The 19,611-nt window shown below is 34.2% G+C and overlaps 1 long non-coding RNA gene across 1 annotated transcript in view; it reads left to right on the forward strand.

Annotated features, from left to right (window-relative positions):
- The window catches only part of LOC108530767 (uncharacterized), a 227,637-nt gene that overhangs the window by 148,934 nt on the left and 59,092 nt on the right, over positions 1-19,611 (forward strand). The window contains exons 2-3 of the long non-coding RNA XR_001885947.1: positions 2,060-2,125; positions 2,647-2,794. This is a non-coding gene — a long non-coding RNA (uncharacterized LOC108530767). The remainder of the gene's footprint in view (positions 1-2,059; positions 2,126-2,646; positions 2,795-19,611) is intronic.

Here is a 19,611-nt window from a genome sequence, read left to right on the forward strand (position 1 = left end):
AATAATTATAGCTTTAAACGTATGCTTAATTGGCAGATGTGAGAATTCTACCACTGAACGACCCAGGCACTAGTACATATACTTAATTAGAATGAAACTCTTAAATCATGCACCATAATGTAGCATAATTTAAGAATTTCATTAAGTGTTTTAGGTTTTCATGTTAAATGTGAACATTATAGCATAGCTAAATACTTCCTAAGTAGGAAAAACACCCTTTTGTAACTACATCTGTACATGTGTTTTAGTTGAAATCTGTCAGAATATTTTCAGTGCAAAACAGGTTACCTAGCTACCTCTGTAAATACATTAATTTTTATTTTCCATTTTGTGGTATCTACATTCTAGAACTAAACCTAGAATTAAGGTGAGAACCAGCCATTATTAAATTTATGTTCTACACCAGATACATCCTTTCATCTCATTGTTCATTTCTTCACCTTCTGTAGATCTGGAAATTATTTCTCCTTCCACCCAATAAATAACAGAGTTTCCCAAAGCTCACTGAGTGCCTTTGGTTACTCTCTTTATCCACTTGGAGATTTCATATAGTAAATTCAATCCCTACATTTATGGGAATGACTTATGCATTCTGCTCTGATATATTTAACAAGTATCGTCTATCAGTCAAGCTCATTAAAATTTCTGACATAGAGGCTGCTCTGTCAAGCTTTTCCATTTTTATCAATGATAGTGTGATTCTTTCAGGTTTGATAGTTTCAGGAGGCCCTACTTGCAAACATAGATCAATTAAATAAATCATGTATTTTTAAATATTCACTATTCACATGCCATTTCGGCTCATTAAAAGGAGTAGAATAGAATTCATTGAAGAATGAGGGAGATCTCTGTAGAAGTTGGGCTTTGTAAATCTTACATTTTAAAAGATTTAAATGAGTGCAATGGGAATATGGAATTGCGGATTGAGACCAGAGAATCAAGGGGGGCTTTTTAGAGAACACACCATTTGATTTGGGGTTATGAAAATTAGGTAAAGTGTTAGTAGCCAGGAGAAAATATTTCAGGTAAAGATTGAAGTTTCAGCAAAACCCAGAAAATTCAAAGCATCGGGAATATACTGGTTGGAGCAAGGGGCCATTGATAAGCATTACTAGCAGACGAGATGAGAAAGAAATATTGGAAGAAGGTTGAAGACAGCCTCAATTATTTCCTAAATAGTTGACTTCTTGAGATAATAATGGAGAGTTAAGAAAGAGGGGGGTGTACTATAACATCTTTTGTAATCATACCTCTGGCATTGTCATGGGTTGAATTTGTTCTTCAAAAAAGATGTTGAAGTCCTCATTCCCGGTTCATGTAAATGTAATTTTATTTGGAAGTAACGTCTGCCTTAATTCTGGCTGGATGTCATAGTATTATGACTGGGTACCACATAGTGGGCTATTTGAGACAACAGGAATTTATTTCTCACAGTTCTGGAATCCGGAAGTCTTAGGTAAGAGTGCCAGCATGGTCACGTTCTGGTGTAGGGCTCTCTTCCAGGTTGCAGAATTCTGACTTCTGGTGTCCTCACATGGCAGAAGGGGTGAGTTAGTTGCTCTCTGGTTTCCTTTATAAAGGCACTAATACCATTTATGAGGGCCTCCCCGTCAAAACCTGATTGTCTCCCAAAGGCCCCACTTCCAAATATCACTCACATCCACCAGGGATTAGATTTCAGCATACAGATTTTGAGAAGATATAATGTTCAACCCATAACAACGTCTCTGCAGAGGATCAAATTAAGATGAGGTCATTAGTGTGGGCCCTAATCCAAGGTGATTGGTATTTTAATACAAAGACAAAATTTGACATAGAAATAGATGTATCAGGAAAGATGGTGTGAAGACACAGAGAAAACATCTTCTGTAAGCCAAAAAACATTTGAGGCTACCAGAAACTAGGATTGCTGCATAGAACAGATTCTCCTTCACAAACCTGAGAAGGGGCCAAGGAAGCTGACATCTTGATTTTGTACTTCTAGAATCCAGAGCTTTGAGACAATAAATTTATTTTGTTCCAACTCCCGACTTGTAATACTTTATTTTAACATCCCTAGACAACTAACGCAGACATCATGAAGATCATGGATGCAAGGCTTTGAAACTAGAGGCAGAAAAAACAGGTAAGTATAGTCATGCATCAATTAACAATGAGGATATATTCTAAAGAATAAATTTGTAGGTGATTGTGTCATTATAGAAACTTCATAGAGGATACTTAAACAAACTTAGCCTACTATACATTTAGGCTGTATGATATAGCCTGTTGCTCCTGGGCTATAAACCTGTACAGCATGTTATTGTGCTATTCTACTGTAGGCAATTGTCACACAATGGTAAGTATTTTTGTATCTATACATATCTAAGCATAGTAAAGGTACAGTAAAAATACAGTATTATAATCTTATGAAATGACCTTTGTATGTACAATTTTCTGTTATTGACTTAAAACATTATGCAGGATTTAGTCAAACATAATGTTTGACTAAAACATAGTCTTTGACTAAAACAGTTATGCAGGCCATGACCATATTTGTAAGAGAATCCTCAACAATGATTCAACTTGCAATTTACAACGGTGCAAAAGTGATACATGTTCAGTAGAAACCTTATTTTGAATTTTGAATTTCTGATCTTTTCCCAGGCAAAGGATGTGTGATTCGATACTCTTTTGAAATGCTGGGGAGGTAGCAGCTGAAGCTACCAGTCAGGCCACAAGATTAGGAGGGTAAACAACCGATATTCTGCAGTGCACTGTATTGTCAGATGATTTTGCCCAAATGTAGGCTAATGTAAGCATTCTGAACACGTTTAGGGTAGGCTAGTCTAAGCTGTGAAGGTCAGTAGATTTGGTATATTAATGTATTTTCAACTTACTGATGGGTTCATCTTTATGATGATGTAATCCTGTCATAAATTGAGGAGCATCTGTAGATTGGGAATAAGTGAGGATATCATAAGATGTAGGAATGGAAAAGATGGCCTATATATGAGAAACATTTTTATTTATTTATTTAACTTTTATTTTAAGATCGGGGTGCAAGTGTAGGTTTGTTACATAGGTAAACTTATGTCATGGGGGTACAGATTATTTCATCATTCAGGTATTAAGGCTAGTACCTGTTAGTTATTTTTCCTGATCCTCTCTCTTCTCCCACCCTCTACCTTCCAAAAGGCCCCAGCGTGTGTCTTCCCTTCTATGTGTCCATGAGTTCTCATCATTTAGCCCCCACTCATGAGTGAGAACATGCGGTAATTGGTTTTCCATCCCTGTGTTAGTTTTCCAGGGATAATGGCCTCCAGCTCCATCCGTGTCACTGCAAAGGACATGCTCTTGTTCTTTTTGTGGCTGCATAGTATTCTATTATGTATATGGATCAAACTAGAAAGCTAAAAATCACTTGTGTGCTTTCTTTCCTTTACTTCCTCCATTAATTTACCAATAGTCTTAATATTCTTCATTACCTTTTAAATAAATTTAATAAATTTACTTATTTAATAATAAAGAGAATAACTTTTCACTTTCTAATTTGATCCACTTAGTTTAATGATTAAAAGGTGGCAAAAATGAGACGTTCAGAAGAAATCACCTTGGAATGTGAGAAGAGAAATTATTTTAGAAATGTTTTAATTTGAAGTTACTGTGAGCTATTTGGTTTGTTTTCAAAGAAACTTGAAAAAAAGATCTTTACTGGACATAAAGATTTGAGTTTCATTAACATCTGAAGTAATGAGACTGCATAATGTGGAGTGAAGTGAAGATGGCTGAGGGAAAGGAAAAACAATACTTCAAGGGCAGCTGGTAGAGAAGGAAGTTAAAAAGACTTAAAAGTAGTCAGCAAATAGAAAGAGTGCTAAGGAAGCCAAAGAAGTAAAAGAGTTCCAAGACTAATGGTAAGAGAAACATTTTAAATGATATATGGCTATGAAGACAGAGAAGAGTCCATTAAATTAGGCAAATAACTATTCAGGGCTTTGGGCAATTTTAAATTGAATTATTTTCTTTTCCTTACATGGATATTAACACCTTGTCAGATACACAGTTTGCAAATACTTTCTCCCATTCCGTAGGTTTTTGCTTATATTGATTATTATCTTTGTTATCAAAGTTTTAGTTTGATATAATAATCCCATTTATCTAATTTTGCACTTGTTGCCTGTGCTTTTGAGGTCTTACTATATTAAATGAAATAAGCCAGGCATGAAAAGACAAATACCTCATAATCTCATTTGTATGTAGAATCTAAAAAAGTTATCTTATAGGAGGAGAGTTTAATAGTGCTTAACAGAGGCTGGGGAGGGTAGGGAAAAGGAAAGATGGGGAGAGGTTGATTAACAGTTAGGAAGTTCTGATGTTCTATTACACAAGTAAGATGACTATAGCTAATTATTATTAAATATTATGTTATTAGTAAATAATGTGTATATTTCAAGATAGCTAGAAGAAAGGATTGTGGATGCTATCACTGTGAAGAAATGACAAATGTTTAAATTGATGGATATGCTAATCATTCTGATTTGATCATTACACAATACATACATATATTGAAACGTCACACTGTACTCATTAATATGTACAATTATGTTTCAATTATAATATAACAACTTTAAAAACTGGGTAAATAATGTACAGCTTTAAAAACTAGGTAAAGGGATAATCATTATGTAATCTGATGGTAACTTGGAAAAGAACACACACACACACACACACACACACATGCACACATTTCTGGTATGTTAGCATGTTCATCTTAGAAATAAATAAGACAACTCTCTTGGAATAGCAATAGATGTGATTTAACAAAACAGATGTGCCAAGTTCATAGATTCTGAGATGTAATTAAAAAGATTATTTTAACATCTCTGACTTTGCGTTTTACTATCCAATGTAATTGAGTTTGCATTCTTCATAAGACAATCTGAGTTTGCTTTTTGCCAATGGGCCTTACCAACCAAGATTATTTTAGATTAATTTTTCTTCCTAAGGATGTTTTTGATACCACATTGGTTGTTTGAATTCATTGTATGAGTACTGGCTTGCAATTTATTTTCTCAGGAGACAATTCATTTTCTTCTTTCTCCTAGACTTAGTTTGAGACATCCAGATTTCCTTATTGCAACATTCTGTTTGGTATATTTATATATTATTAAAGTTATGCTCTGGATGTATCCTTTTGGTGACACTTATCCATCTCCATGCCAGAACATTTTATTATGCATGGATTCACATCTTCTCCACCTCTTCCCATGCCCCCTTCTAGTAGTACATAAAATAATGGTAAGTGAATTTTTTTGGTGGCTAGGATTTCACAACGCAATAGAGTTTGCTAATAGGACTATCATAAACTTTCTAGAAATGAATATTTCTTACCTTTCATAATCATTATTCAACATAAGGTTGGCTTGAAGTTCCACATCAGAAATGCAAGCATATAAGGCATGTATTAGTTTCCTATTGCTGTGACAAAAAGTCCAAACTTAGTGGCTTGAAATCGCACAAATTTATTATCATTCATATTTGGAGGTAAAATATCTGACATTGATTTTATGGGGCTAAAATTACAGTGTTGGCAGAACTGCATTCCTTTTGGACACATTAGGGGAGAATCTGTTCTTTGCATTTTGTAGCTTCTAGAAGCTGCCTACATTCACTGTCTCACAGTTGAGTCCCTCTAACCTCTGCGGCTGCCATCACATCTCTTTTTCTGACTGATGCCTCCTCCTCCTCCCCATCCTAAGAGCCTACCAAATAACCTAGGAAAATCTCCTCGTTTCAACATCCTAAATATAGTCACATATGCAAATTCCTTTTTGCCATGTCAAGTAACATATTCAAAGATTTCGGGAGTTAGGATGTGAACTCACTCACTGGGGACAATTATTCTGCTTATGAAAAGAGTGAGCTACAAACGATAGAATGATATTCACATAGTAAATATATATATGAATATATACACACACATACATATTCACACACATACACAGATTGAGATATATATGTGTGTGTGTGTGTATATATATATATATATATATACTACATATATAACTCAAAAGTGATAGGCTAAGAATACTTTTGGGGTATCTAAAATGCTGACAGATACATTTCAAATAAAAAGTAAAAACAGCTGATGGCAAAAAGATCAAAAGTACTTGGACATTTTCCTGTTCCAGGGAGACAGCTTGTCTTTAAAGACAGTGAGACAGTGCCCTTCTTAAGAAAGATTACTTTATGTGACTTTTTCTGAGGTCTTCAAGGACAATTGGAATAAAGGGCATTTAAAAAAACTCAAGTATTGGAAAGTTTTTTTTTTGGAGTTATTAGTTTAAATATGTTTCATCGGAAAGATTAAAAATCAACACCTTAACATCACAATTGAAAGAACTAGAGAAGCAAGAGCAAACAAATTCAAAAGCTAGCAGAAGTCAAGAAATAACTAAGATCAGAGCAGAACTGAAGGAGCAGAAACACAAAAAAGAAACCCTTCAAAAAAATCAATGAATCCAGGAGGTGGTTTTTTGAAAAGATCAATAAAATAGACCGCTAGCAAGATAATAAAAAAGAAAAGAGAGAAGAATCAGATAGACACAATAAAAAATGATAAAGGAAAATCATCACTGATCCCATAGAAATACAAACTGCCATCAGAAAATACTGTAAACACCTCTATACAAATAAACTAGAAAATCCAGAAGAAATGGATACATTACTGGACTCATACACCTTCCCAAGACTAAACCAGGAAGAAGTCAAATCCCTAAATAGACCAATAACAAGTTCTGAAATTGAGGCAGTAATTAATAGCCTACCAACCAAAAAAAGTCCAGGACCAGACGGATTCACAGNTTTTTTGAAAAGATCAATAAAATAGACCGCTAGCAAGATAATAAAAAAGAAAAGAGAGAAGAATCAGATAGACACAATAAAAAATGATAAAGGAAAATCATCACTGATCCCATAGAAATACAAACTGCCATCAGAAAATACTGTAAACACCTCTATACAAATAAACTAGAAAATCCAGAAGAAATGGATACATTACTGGACTCATACACCTTCCCAAGACTAAACCAGGAAGAAGTCAAATCCCTAAATAGACCAATAACAAGTTCTGAAATTGAGGCAGTAATTAATAGCCTACCAACCAAAAAAAGTCCAGGACCAGACGGATTCACAGCCGAATTCTACCAGAGGTACAAAGAGTAGTTGGTACCATTCCTTCTGAAAGTATTCCAAACAATAGAAAAAGAGGGAATCCTCCCTAACTCATTTTATAAGACTAACATCATCCTGATACCAAAACCTGGCAGAGACACAGCAAGAAAAAGAAAATTTCAGGCCAATATCCCTAATGAACATTGATGTGAAAATCCTCAATAAAATACTGGCAAACAGAATCCAGCAGTGCATCAAAATGTTATCCACCACGATCCAGTCGGCTTCATCCCTGGGATGCAAGGCTGGTTCAACACACGCAAATCAATAAATGTAATCAATCATGTAAACAGAACCAATGACAAAAACCACATGATTATCTCAACAGATGCAGAAAATGCCTTTGATAAAATTCAACACCCATCATGCTAAAAACTCTCAATAAACCAGGTATTGATGGAACGTATCTCACACTAATAAGAGCTATTTATGACAAGCCCTCAGCCAATATCATACTGAATGGCCAAAAGCTGGAAGTATTCCCTTTGAAAATCAGCATAAGACAAGGATGCCCTCTCTCACCACTTCTATTCGACACAGTACTGGAAAGTTGTTTTTTAAATAAAGAATAAAAATGCCAAGGTATCTATAATAGAAAAAACAGCAATGAAATAGAAATGGAATGTTTGTTTGAGAAAATATTTGCAGAATACTTCCTCTTCCAGTTCAATGAAAGTCATGGAGTGTTGCTGTTGTTTGTTTTCCTTTAATACATAAAGAGAATGTGCTTAAATGATATAAGTTAAGAAAATCTTGGATAGTTTTATTTTTTTGCTCTTCAATTTTCTGGAATCCAATAGATATAACCGGGAGTAGGGAGCAAGCCTCAGCAGTATCTATGGAAACGGTAGAAATATATCATTACTTGGATCCTACCCCAGACCTACAGAATCAGAATCATCAGGCACTATTTAAAACAAACTGACAAAACATTTATTAGCTTTTTTTCTGATGCACAACTCAAGATGACAACTGCTTTGGTTACCAACAATGTTCTAGACCTTCAACAAAATGAGATTTAAATTAGTCAATCACAGAAAAAACTGAAGAAACTAGAGAAATAATAAGGGATTTAGGAAAACTTTAAAGAAATAAAAAAGGCTCCTTTTGCATGTTTGCAACTAGAGACCACCTAATCACTTATTGTAAAAATCAGCATAATATAGGTTTTTTTTCTTTTGAGACAGAGTCTTTCTCTTGCCCGGGCTGAAGTTAAGTGCCGCGATCTTGGCTCACTGCAACATCCGCCTCCCAGGTTCAAGCTATCCTCCTGCCTCAACCCCCCTAGAAGCTGGGATTACAGGTGCACACCACCATGCCTGGCTAATTTTTGTATTTTTAGTAGAGATGGAGTTTCTCCATGTTGGCCAGGCTGGTCTTGAACTTCTGACCTCAGGTGATCCACCCACCTCGGTCCCCCAAAGTGTTGGGATTACAGGCGTGAGCCAACACACCCAGCCTAATATAGGTCTTTGAGTATAACATTCAAATATTCTATCATTGAGCAGATAGGGAAACCAATTTATTCTTTATTATTTTCCTTCTTTTGCTTAACAAGGCTCTGATTCTCTTCCATTCCATTCAGGTTCATCACCAAATTATAAAATTTCTGCTTTTCTCCTCCCCCATGTGTTATAAACATACACAATTCCATTATTAACAAATTATCAATGCCAGGAAAACAAAAGTGATCAATAAGTATTTTAATACCACTAAGTTTGTAACAAGATTATTCTCAAAAAAGAAATGAGCCAGGAAAAAGAATATGATGAGTAAAGTCAGGCAATCTAGAGCATTTAGAGAGTTTTGAATGAAGATGATAGGTCTGTGTGCTAGAATATATGAGGTGCTCAATAAATACCGATTATTTAAATAAATATTATCAAATGTTTAAATGACTAAATAGTAATCTTTTTTTTTTGGTGGGCAGGGGGACAGAATCTTGCTCCATCACCCAGGCTGGAGTACAGTGGCATAATCTTGGCTCACTGCAGCCTCTGCCTCCGGGTTCAAGCAATTCTCATTCCTCAGCCTCTGGAGTAACTGAAATTACAGGTGTGCACCACCATGCGCAGCTAATTTTTGTATTTTTAGTAGAGATGGGGTTTCACTGTGTTGGCCAGGCTGATCTCGAATTCCTGACCTCAAGTGATCCACAGGCCTCAGCCTCCCAAATTGCTTGGATTACAGGTGTGAGCCACCACACCAGGCTGGTGACTCTCCATAGGACTGAAACAATTGGAATAAAGCAGCTAAAATCAGTTTAGGTAATTGGAAACCTGTTAAGTTAGTATCCACATTAGAACACATCAGGTGAACCTCTTCTGGTAAAGGATGTATTTGCCTTACTGATTTACATAGGGCTCTAGGAGTCAACTGGTAAAATACTATATGTCTCCATATTTGTGATTTAGGTATATGCTACTATTGCTGGTGAAGTGGTAGGGACAACCGGATAAAGGTGATAGATCCAGCTACAAGAGTGTGAGGTGTCCCTGGAGAGATCTCTTTGTAAGGTAGTTTGTTTCAAGTAAAATAAGCCGAATTCACTAACAAACTGAAAGTGCGTAGAGCATCATTTTTCTCAGAATAAACTGGGGAATTCTACTTGAGTTCATGACAAGACACACCTGTATTTCTTGGGAAGAATCATATTTAAACTAAAATAATTGTCTTATTAATCTCCTTAACATATTAATGGTCTCAGAAATGATGTTAAAAATGAACAAGATTAGAATCTACAGCAGATGGGACAGAACTGATCTTTCCACTTTGAAAGAGGCTGCTGAGCTCTGGAGGCACAAGAATATTAAGTGGCCCTGTGAGGTTGAGGCAGGAGGCAGGAGATCCTGGTAGCAGGACAACATGGAAAATGGGAGCAATGAGAGATAGATTATGCACTGAAAAAGTTTCCAGAAATATTGTGGAAGGTGTTACAGAAAGAGCAACTTTTGCATGAGTTGATGAGTGTATGGAAATTACCAAATTCAAAGTAAATAAGTACATGGATACAATTTGTATTAACAACCTAGGAAAGCTTGGAGCAAATAAATAAAAAAGCACATTTAAATAATCCAGTCAAAATTTCTTAGTCCAATTTATTTCAGCAGTATTTCTGTTATTAATACTATAATGTCACAACATTTACTTTAAAAATATGAGGAATATTTGATGTCATACCTTTTTTTCTGACTTATGGTGTAAACTGATAATTGATGTGGCAGTATGGAGGATAAAAACTAAATATTTAATATCCCAGACTCTTTATTCTGCATTTGGGCTGAATCTTGAATCAGACTTGAAGTCAAAAGTAAGCTGTTGGAGTAGCAGCCATGTGAACAATGATTGAATTTTCTGTCACTTATGATGACAGAGTCTTGTGATTGCTACATTTCAACTGCAGAAAGTTCACTGATATAGAGGTTTTTTTTTTTTTTAAATCTTTTTGAGACAGGGTCTCACCCTGTCCCCAAGGCTGGAGTGTAGTGTCATATCTTGGCTCACTGCAGCCTCCACCTCCTGGGTTCAAGCAATTCTCCCACCTCAGCCTCCCGAGTGTCTGGGACTACAGGCACACACCATCACACCCGGCTAATTTTTGTATCTTTTGGTAGAGACAGGTTTCAACATGTTGGCCGGGCTGGTCTCAAGCCTGTGACCTCAAGTGATCTGCCCACCTCAGCCTCCCAGAGTGTTGGGATTACAGGCATGGATCACCCCACCCAGTCAATATTCAGTTTATAAAGTCATAAATTAAGCTATATGTGGGAGTAGCTATGCCATTTCTGTTAAAACTTCACAGTAGGCATGGTGTGAAGTCAGCATTATTGCTGACTCTATTTCATGATTCCTTTGGTCCTGAGAGCATCTCTGGTATTGAAGACCCTGTGTTAATGTTGTTTATTAAGCACTTTTCTGTTTAAGTTGACTAGATTCTTTTCTCTGTAATTAAGAACTTTGACTGATAATATGTTTCCATAGCTATTTTCTACTAATGTGCAAGAAAATAAACTCATATACTAAAATCTACTTACAATTTTCATCAAAATGCATTGAAATTCCACAAAATGCCCTCCTACACAAAGAGATTTAACATATGTTATTGCATATATTCTTTGAGAAGACTTTAGAAAAATTTTACCCCAAAAAAGTATTCAAGAAACTTCTAGTTTCTGGCCTTATGTGCAAAGAGCTTGGAAGTTTTGACTCCCACACTCACAACAAGGAAAGACTAAGCAAACTTAATACCAATAACTCTTTTTAGATTCCTCAGAAAATTGACACCACAGGACAAGCTGACACTCTGAAAACTGGAGAGACAAGTGAATAAAGAGAATCACAGTTTAGCAAAAGCAGAAACCCAGGATCATAATTCTACCACTAGAGCTACCACTGGTTTTATAGGTCAATAGAATACTTCCTTTTCCCCCACAACTTATCAACACACCATTGAGGCAACTAAATAATAATAAGGACCTCCAACTTAAAGAATTGCAAGCCTCAAATTTTATTTAAGAATAAGTATCTAGGGAAACCTACAGAAAAAAAGAAAAACAAAACCATTGATGCTCAGGGAAATTTTAGCACCTAACATATTTAGCTAGAACGAACAGTAAACTAGCCTACTTTCTGGCAAGATAAACATAAAACCTCACATTAAAGACCTATTTTCTGTTTCTTTTACTTGTTAATTATGTTTAGCTGTGAAAAGAAAGGCCATCCTTAAAACAAAAGTCTGAAGTGAAAAATCAAGCATCAGAACCAGGCTTAGGTATGGCAGAGATTTAAAAATCATTAGACCTGGAATTTTAAATTACTATAATTAATGTGCTGAGAGTTGTAATAGAAAAGTGAAAACATGAAAGAAGAACTGAGTAATGTAAGCAGGGAGATAAAACCACAATTAAGAATTGAAAGAAAATGTTAGAAAATTAAAAAAAAAAAAAAAAACCCACCAAAATGTAAAATGCTCTTGACAGACTCATCAGTAGATTGGACATAGACTAGAAAAAAGTCACTGAGCTTAAAACGATGTCAACAGAAATTTCTCAAATTCAAAACCAAAGAGAAAAAATTATGTCAAAAGAAACAAAATAATAAAATAGAAGAGAATATACAAACACTGTGGAACAATTATCAAAGGTATAATGTAACAGATGTGTAACTGGAATACCAGAAGGAGAAGGAAATAAAGAAAGAAAAAGACAAACATTTGAAGTAATAATGACTGAAAATTTCTGAAAAATTAATGACAGATACCAAGCCACAGATCTAGAGGTCAGAGAATATCAAATGGGATTAACACCAAAACAACCACCACCACCACAACAACAAAACAAAAACTGAAAACGAAAATTCGCCCTGATATATTCAAACTTCAGGAAGACAAAGAGAAAGAGAAAATTTTGAAAGAACCCAGAGGAAAAATGTTCCTTATCTACAGAAGAACACAGATAATAATCATATTAGACCTGTTTTAAAAGAAGAAGTAGAGTGAAAAACAAGAGAAGAGTAGAATGACATATTTAAAGTGTTAAAAGAGAAAAAACACCAACCTGGAATTCTGCACCTATTGAAATTATTCTTCAGAATGAAAGAAAAATATTATCCCAGACCAACAACAATTGAGGGAATTTGTCACTGGTAGACTTGCATTGCCAAAAATGTTGAAATAATTTTTTTTTTTCAGAGAGAAGGAAAATTATGTAGGTCAGAAACTTTGATCTATATAAAAAAAAGAAAGAATGTTAGAGAAAGAATAAATAATGGTAGAACAATTTTCCTTATTGAGAAATAATCTAAAATATTGATAACAACAATGTAGTCAGGAATTATAGTTTGCATTTTATTAAGGTAAATGATGGCAATGTCATAAAAGAGAAGAGAGATGAATTGAGAATATCCACTATAAGAACCTGTACTGTGTATGAAGCAGCAAAGTATTATTTGAAAGTAAACTTGGAATTGTTGTAAATATGAGGACACTTCAAATTTCATAAAAAATGGAATTAAAAGATAAAAATTTAAAAAATCAATTTTATTTTTCATCAAATACAAGAAACTTTTGTAAGTGATGATACCAGCTATTTAGTCCATTCCTGAAGAATTGTGAACCCTGGCAACTTAATCATGTAAATGCAGTTTTTAAATATTATCAACTGAAGAGAAATAGGCACCCTTCAAGGATTTGTTCACATTAGGAAAGAAAAATAAGTCAGCAGAAGCTACTTCAGGACTGTAGGTTCAATGCCTAATGACTTCCCACCACAGCTCTCAAAAATTGCTCTTTTTTGATGAAAGGAATGAGGAAGAGCATTGTTGTCACAGAGAAGGACTCTCTGGTGAAGCTTTCCTGGGCATTTTTCTGCTAAAACCTTGGCTAACTTTCTCAAAACACTCTCACAATAAGCATTCTCGAAATGAGCAGATGTTTTCATTTTTTAGCCCTCCAGAATGTCAAAAACAAAATATCTTGAGCATCTCACACAACTGTTGCCAGGACCTTTGCTCTTGACCGGTCCACTTTTACCTTAACTGGAACACTTTTACCTCTTGGTAGCGGTTGCTTTGATTGTGTTTTGTCTTCAGGATCATACTGATAAAGCCTTGTTTCATCTCCTGTTTCAATTATTTAAAGAAATTCTTCAGGATCTTGATCATACTTGTTTAAAATTTCCATTGAAAGCTCTGCTTTTGTCTGCTGCTGATCTGTGCACAACAATTTAGGCACCCACTGAGTGGAAAGTTTGCTTAACTTTACTTTTTCAGTGAGGATTGTGTAAGCTAACCAACTGAGATTTCTTGACTAGTTTTGGTGCTATTGTCACTCCTCTTCAATTAAGGCACAAACAAGATTAACATTTTCCTGAAAATTTGATGTGTATAGTCTGGAAGGTCAGGCTTCATCTTCAACATCTTCGACTTCATTTCACAACTTCTTCAAATGAGTTATCTATTTGTAGACTGCTGATTTCTTTGGGCCATTTTTACCATTAACTTTTCATAAAGCTTCAGTGGATTTCGCCATTCCTCTAACCAACTTTCACCATAAATTTGATGTTTGTTCTTGCTTCAGATTTAGCAGGACACATGTTGCTTTGGTATGGCCTCTTTTCAAACTATTGTCTAATTTTTCTAGTGCCACCAACTAGATCCTGTTCAGATATGTTATAACATATTAGCCCAAGTTTATTTTAGTGCAAAAAATTGAAATCTATGCATAGTTTATTTACAATACGCATTTTCCATGAACTTTTTGAAGACCCTTGTATATTGCAAACTCTAGAGCAGCCGTTAAAATTTTTTAAAACTGTTTAGTTCATATGCTAAAGAAGAGAAACAATGGAATTATATAAAATACTCAATGAAAACCAGAGAAGAAAGAGAAATAGAGTAATATTAAAAAAAAAAAAAAAGAAACAAAGAACAAGGGCAACAAGTAGGAAACAGGAATGAATACAGTAGATATGAGTCCAACCATATTAATGTTAACTTTCATGTTCTACTTTACTTACACCTAAAAAATTTAAAAGAAAGACTGGGCCGGGCGCGGTGGCTCAAGCCTTGTAATTCCCAGCACTTTGGGAGGCCGAGACGGGAGATCACGAGGTCAGGGAGATCGAGGACCATCCTGGCTAACACGGTGAAACCCGGTCTCTACTAAAAACTACAAAAAAAAAAAAAACAAAAAAAAAAAAAAAAAAAAAAAACAAAAAAAAAAAAACTGGCCGGGCGAGGGGGGGGGCGCCTGTAGTCCCAGCTACTCGGGAGGCTGAGGCAGGAGAATGGCATGAACCCAGGAGGCGGAGCTTGCAGTGAGCTGAGATTGGGCCACTGCACTTCAGTCTGGGAGACAGAGCGAGACTCCGTCAAAAAAAAAAAAAAAAAAAAAAAAAGAAAGAAAGAAAGAAAGAAAGAAAGAAAGAAAGAAAGAAAGAAAGAAAGAAAGAAAGACTGTCGGAGTGGATAGAGAAGCAAGACCTAACTATATGTCATCTACAAGAAATCCACTTTAATTTTACAGATACTGATAAACTAAAAGTAAAATGATGGAGAAAGATATACTATAGTAACATTAATCAAAAGAAAGCCGGAGTAGCTATGCTAATTTCAGATAAATTAAAGTTTATAGCTAGGAAAATATGAGCGATAAAGAGGGGCATCATATAATAATAAAGGGATCTATTTCCCAAGATGACAACAACACCTAAGCTGTATGTTCCTAACAAAATCATATTAAACAACGTGAGGCAAAAACTTACACAACTGCGAGAATAGACAAATCCACTATTACATTTGGAGGTAAAAACATCTTTCTATTGGTAATTAACAGATTCAGCAGGCAGAAAATCAATAATGATATTGCTAAACTGAACAGCATTAGCATCGATTGGATGTAATTGACACTAATAGGATACTTCATTAAATGATACCAGAATACACATTATTCTTATGCTCACATGAAACATTCATCAAGATAGAACACATTCTGGCATATAAAATACACTGTAACAAATCTAACTAAATAGAAATCATACAGTATCTACTCCCAGAACAAAATAGAATTAAACTATTAATCAGTAACAGGCAGAGAACTGGAAAATGCCCCAATACTTGGAGATTAAACAACATATAAATAACACATGGGTCAAAGAGTTAAATCTCAAGGAAAATTTTAAAAGTATTTTAACTAATGCTTTTAAAATGAAAATGAAAACACAGTGTATCAAAATTTTTGGGTTGCAGCAAAAGTAGTCCTTAGAAAATAATTTATAGCATTTAATAGAAAATAGAACTATCTAAAATCAATCATATAGACTTTCACTGTAGGAAACTAGAAAAAATAAGGACAAAAGTAAATCCAAAGTAAGCAAAAGAGAAGATACAATAAAAATTAGAGCAGAGACCAATGACATTGAAAACAAAATCTCCATAGAGAAAATCAACAGCAATGACTGCATATATTAAAAAGAAAAAAATTTAAAATTAATAATCTAACCTTCTGTCTGAGGAAACTAGAAAAAGAAGATCAAATTAAATCCAAAGTAGGCAGAAGAAAAGAAACGGTAAAAATTATTGCAAAAAATAAAAAATATTGAAAACAATAGAGAAAATTAATGAACCCAGTATCTAATACTTTGAAGAAAATCAATAAAATTGGTCAATGTGTAGCCAGACTAACAAAATAAAAAATATAGAGGACACAGATCACTAACCTCTTAAATGAAAAAGGGGCCTTCACTACAGATCCCAAAGACACTAGAAATATAAAGGAATATTATGAAGAAGTCTTTTACCATAAATTTGGTAATATAGATAAAATGAACGAATTTATTGAAGACACAATATACGAAAACTCACAAAGGAGAAGTAGAAAATCAGAACAGGTCTATGCCTATTAAATCAATTCAATCAGTAATTAATCTTTTAAAACAGAAAGCAGCAGATGACCCTGATGACTTACACCAAACATTAAAAGAACGAGTGATACCAATGATCTATAATCTCTTTCAAAAATAGAATCAGAGAAAATATCTCCTAATTCTTCCTATGAGGCCAGCAATATCCTAATACCAAAACCAGAAAAAGACACAATAGAAAAGGAAAGCTACAGACCAATGTCTCACATGAACATATATGCAAACGTCCTCAACAAAATATTAGCAAATAGAATCCAAGAATGTATATTAAGAATTATACATGAAGACCAAGGTGATTCATTCCAGTTGTGCAAGGCTGGTTCAAAATTTAATAATCAATTAATGCAGTTGGTTGCATCAACAGGCTAGAAAACATTTGATGATAGCAATAGAGCTACATAAAAAAATTACACAGTCCAACATCCATTTATGATAAAAACTCTCAGCAAACTAGGAATAGAGTAAAACATACTCAATTTGATAGAAAAAAAAATCTTCAACTCCCCCACCCCCTGCAAAACTACAGCTAACATCATATTTAATGGTGAGTAACTAGCTGGTTTCTGCTTAAAATAGGAACAAATCAATCTTCCTCTCACCATTTCTATTCAGTCTAATACTGGAAATTCTAAGGCCATAAGACAAGAAAAAGATGTATACAGATTGGGAAGAAAAAAATAAAGCCTTTTTTTGTTCATATATTACATGAGTATGTAAAAAATTCCCAACATATGAACCAAAAAAACCTCTGGCACTAATAAAAGATTATAAAAGTTCATAGTACACAAGGTTCATATAGAAAAGTCTATTGCTTTCCTATGTATCAATAATGAGCAATTGGAATTTGAAATAACAAACACAATGATATTTATATTAAGACCAAAGAAAAAAACACACTTAGAGATAAATATGGTCTAAATAAATGGAGATATATACTAAAAATGTGGATAGGAACACTTGAGATTGTTAAAACTTCAGTTTCTCTGAAATTGATCTCAGGATTCGATGCAACCCAGTCAAAATCCCAGGAAGCCATTTTGTGGATATTGACAAACTGATTAGAAAGTTTACATATAATTGTCACTCGTAATAGCCACCATCATACTGAAGACAGAGAAACATAGGTGACTATCCAACTTCAAAACTTACTATAAAACTACAGTAATGAAAACCTTGTGGTATTAGCTAAAGAAAACACACATAAATTAATGCAACAGAATAGAGAACCCAGACATAACTTCATGCATATAAATATATCTTTGACAAAGGATCAAAGGTAGATTTTTACATACATGACATTGGAACAACTGGACGTCTACCTGCAAAGAAAAATAAATTGACACAGAGCTTACACCTTTTACAAAATTAACTCAAATGCATCAGAGACCTATATGTAAATGAAAAAGACACTGCTGAGGGAATAAAGAGAAAAGCATAAATTAGGAGAATATTTTTCCAAAGCACATATCAAACAAAGGATTTGTATCCAATATATACAAAGAACTCTTAAAACTTAACAATAAGAAAAAAAATGAAAAAATGGGCAAAATATCTAAACAGACACCTTACTAAATAAAATATAGAGTTAGCAAATAATCATCAGGGCAGATGCTCAACATCATGCCTCTTTAGGGTATTGTAAATTAAAACCAAGTTAGATAGCATTAAATGCTTATTACAATGACTAAAATCCCAGATGCTGTCAACACAAAATACTGGTGAGGATGGGGACCAACAGGAGCCCTCTCTGTTTTTGTTTTTGTTTTTTTGTTTTTTTTTTCCTGGTAGAAATGTAAAATGGTACTGCCACTTAGGAAGATAATAGTTTTCATAATGTTAAAAATAATCTTACCATAATATCTGGGAATCTGGTGGATTGGTATTCACTCAAATTACTTGAAAACTTTATGTCCATACAAAAACTCACACACAAACATGTATATCAGCTTTATATGTTATGGCCTAATCCTGAAAACAACTAAAATGTCCTTCAATAAAGTGAATAAATAAACTGTAGTACACCCATATAGTGTAATGTTATTCAGTGATTAAAAGAAATAAGCTGTTTTGCCATGAAAAGACATGAAGGATTGCTTTAATCTTTTGGCTATGATGAACAAAACTGCTGTGAATATAGGTATATGAATCTTCTTTGATATCCTGCTTTCAATTTCTATGGATATATATATATCCATAGAAAGTAATCCCAGAAGTGGGATTACTGGATCACATGGTAGTTTTATTTGTAGTCTTTTGAGGCACGACTATATTATTTTCCATGGCAGCTATACTATTTTATATTCTCACCAATAGTATACAAGAGTTCTAATTTCTTCACGTGCTTAACAACACATTTTTGTCTTTCTTTTTTTAGAGTAGCCATCCTAATGGGTATGAGGTGATATTTCATTGTGGTTTTGATTTGTATTTCCCAAATGTCCATTGATGGATCATTGGTTAAAGAAAATTTATCATACACATGAAACAGAACACTATTTGCCCTCAAAAATGAAGGAAATCTTGTCATATGCTACAGTATGGATGGACCTTGAAGGCATCATGCTAAGTAAAATCAGCTAGCCACAAAAAGACAAATACATTTATTATATTTATCTTGGATCTTGTAAATAAAACTACGAAGAAAATAGGCAATCCACAGTTTATGTTTTAATGAGGGAATACTGATAATAAAACAACAAACAAAAAATTTTAAAAATGCCAAATGATCATAAATGTTATGCAGAAAAATAAAAATGGATTATGTGCTGAAAACAGCTGAGTACAACTATAAACTGAGTTATCAGAGATTCTCTCTCTGAGGAAATACGGCAAACATTTTTTTTAAAAAATTTTTTTAATTTTTAATTTTTAATTTTTTTATTATACTTTAAGTTCTAGGGTACATGTGCAAAACGTGCAGGTTTGTTACTTAGGTATACATGTGCCATGGTGGTTGGCTGCACCCATCAACCTGTCA

The sequence above is a fragment of the Rhinopithecus bieti genome, unplaced genomic scaffold (genome assembly GCF_001698545.2).
Source record: "Rhinopithecus bieti isolate Rb0 unplaced genomic scaffold, ASM169854v2 scaffold_7683, whole genome shotgun sequence".
NCBI lineage: Eukaryota > Metazoa > Chordata > Mammalia > Primates > Cercopithecidae > Rhinopithecus > Rhinopithecus bieti.